Genomic DNA, 2,257 nt, shown 5'->3' with positions numbered 1-2,257 from the left:
TCTTTCTTACTTTTTTTAGATTCAAAATACAAAATAGGTTTCTTCCCATTTCCTTATGGGTTGTTTTATACATCCCCGATGGTCATGTACCAAACTTTGGCTGCAAGGGACTTTGTGCTCCTTATCCTAGTTCAAACCCATCAGGAACTGGGCTGAGATTCTGTGAACCAACCACCTTTCTTCTTGGCCAGCTAGCAGCCTATTAGCCTCCACCAAGAGAGGGCACTAGAGAGAGATTTCACACTGGAGGAAGAAAAAGGAATTTACTCTTTTGTATTGGTTTCAGGTTTACAGCATGGTGGTCAGAAAATGAGACGTATTTTACCTCAAAGCGCTCCCCTCTCATATTCCCAGTATAAGGCTGGTACCATACGTAGTTGCCACAATAGTATTGACTATATTCCTTATGCTCTACTTCACATCCCTGTGACTATTTTGTAGCATCCAATTTGTACTTAATCCTTTTACCTGTTTCACCCAGTCCCCCAACTCTCCTCCTTCTGGCAACCACTAGTCCCCACTCTGTGTCCACAAGTCTGTCTCAATTTTATTTATTTTTGTTTGGATTCCACATATAAGTGAAATCATATGGTATTTGTCTTTCTCTGACTTATTTTACTGAGCATAATACCCTCTAGGTCCATCCATGCTGTTGCAAATGAAAAGATTTCATTCTTTTTTATAGCTGAGTAATATTCCATTGTACAAATATACCACATCTTCTTCATCCAATTGTCTACTAATGGGCACTTGGGTGGCTTCCATGTATTGAGTATTGTAAATAACACTGCAATGAACATAAGGGTACACATATTCCTTCAAATTAGTATTTCAAGTTTCTTCAAATAAATTCCCAGAATTGAAATCACTGAGTCATAGGCAATTCATTTTTACTTTTTAATTTTTTTTGACAAGAAGCAGAATTCTTTTAGTGAGTGTTAAGGTGGGAGCAGAGGGTCTCATGATTGCAGAGCCCGCAGTTTTTTCAAGGGACCACAATTAAGGATGTGTTTGACCCCACAGCCATCTAGGATGAGCCACTTTTCAGCCTCCATATCTTCAAACTCATCCTAATTAAACTTAGTAAAGCCCCACTTTTTGGAGATGTGGATCTTCTGGAGGCTAGAAAACTTGAACTTGGCTCTGTGTAGGGCCTCAATCACATGCTCCTTGTTCTGTAGCTTGGCACAGATGCACATAATGACTTGGCCAATGTAGACCTTGGCCACTGTGTCCTGGGGCTTTCCAAAGGCACCTGGCATACCTGTCTGGAACCTAGATTGGGGACAGCATGAAGTCATACATGAGTGTCCACCAGAAAAGACTATATCCAGGGACCCTTAAGGCAAACCATACTAGCAATAGACTGCATAGACTGCCAAGGATGCTAGTGTTTGCAGTCATTACACACCAGGTTCCCATGCATAAAAGCATCTTTAATTTTTTAAGGAACCTCCCTACTCTTTTCCACAATGACTACAACATTTTACATTCTCACCAACAGTGCAAAAGGGTTCCCCTTTCTCCACATCCTCACCGGCATTTGTTGTTTGTTGATTTATTGATGATAGCCAATCTGACAAGTGTGAAATGGTATCTCATTGTGGCTTTAATTTGCATTTCTCTGATGATTAGTGACATTGATCATCTTTTCATATGTCTATTGGCTATTTGTATGTCCTCCTTGGAGAAATGTCTATTCAGGTTCTTTGGCCATTTTTCAATAACGTTGTTTGTTTTTTTGATGTTGAGTTTCGTAAGTACTTTATAAATTTTAGATAGTAACCCTTAATCAGATGATTCAGCAAATATGTTCTCCCATTCTGTGGGTTGACTTTTTATTTTCTTGATGATTTCTTTTGCTGTACAAAAACTCTTTATTTTGATGTAGTCCTATTTGTTTATTTTATCTTTTTTTTCTCTTGCCTAAGGAGATATATTTGATAAAAAAAATTGCTATGGTCATGTCCAAGATTTTGCTGCCTATGTTTTCTTCTAGGATTTTTATGGTGTTGAATCTAAATTTAAGTCTTTGATCCATTTTGAATTTATTTTTGTGTGCTGTTTAAGAAGATGGTCTAGTTTAATTTTTCTGCATGTATCTATCCAATTTTTCTAACACCAGTTACAGAATAAACTCTCTTTAGCCGACTGTATGTGCTTGCTTCCTCTGTCAAGTGGTAATAGACTATAAAGGAGTGAGTTTATTTCTGGAGTCTATATTCTGTTCCATTAATCTATGTGTCTGTTTTTATGT

The 2,257-nt window shown here is 37.7% G+C and overlaps 1 non-coding gene and 1 pseudogene across 1 annotated transcript; both read right to left on the bottom strand.

The window, feature by feature from the left end:
- Positions 1 to 959: 959 nt before the first annotated feature.
- On the bottom strand, positions 960 to 1,262 carry LOC150019292 (large ribosomal subunit protein uL16-like; annotated as a pseudogene).
- Positions 1,263 to 1,322: 60 nt separating this feature from the next.
- On the bottom strand, positions 1,323 to 1,448 carry LOC150019291 (small nucleolar RNA SNORA70). The gene has a single exon (XR_016509481.1). It is a non-coding gene; the product is annotated as a small nucleolar RNA SNORA70 (small nucleolar RNA).
- Between the last annotated feature and the right edge of the window lie 809 nt (positions 1,449 to 2,257).

The sequence above is a fragment of the Furipterus horrens genome, unplaced genomic scaffold, assembly GCF_987537825.1.
Source record: "Furipterus horrens unplaced genomic scaffold, mFurHor1.1.pri manual_scaffold_2, whole genome shotgun sequence".
NCBI classification, from domain to species: Eukaryota; Metazoa; Chordata; class Mammalia; order Chiroptera; family Furipteridae; genus Furipterus; species Furipterus horrens.
This window is presented reverse-complemented; position numbering and strand designations above follow the sequence as displayed.